Source organism: Teleopsis dalmanni, chromosome 2, assembly GCF_002237135.1.
Source record: "Teleopsis dalmanni isolate 2A chromosome 2, ASM223713v2, whole genome shotgun sequence".
NCBI classification, from domain to species: Eukaryota; Metazoa; Arthropoda; class Insecta; order Diptera; family Diopsidae; genus Teleopsis; species Teleopsis dalmanni.
Window position 1 is genome coordinate 81,711,158 of NC_051847.1, and position 211 is coordinate 81,711,368.

Sequence of the window (211 nt, forward strand, 5' to 3'; positions counted from 1 at the left end):
TAATGTATACATAATTATATATAATATAATTAAAAATTAACAATAGTTAAAGTTAACAATAAATAATATTAAATTTAATCATCATATGATTGGCTGTTATAATATCCTGCCCTGACGAAGAAATCGAGTATCTTCTAAACCTTGAAAATACTATATAAATAAATAAACATCTTAAAACATATAGTTATTAATCTAACTATTATTAGTCCGT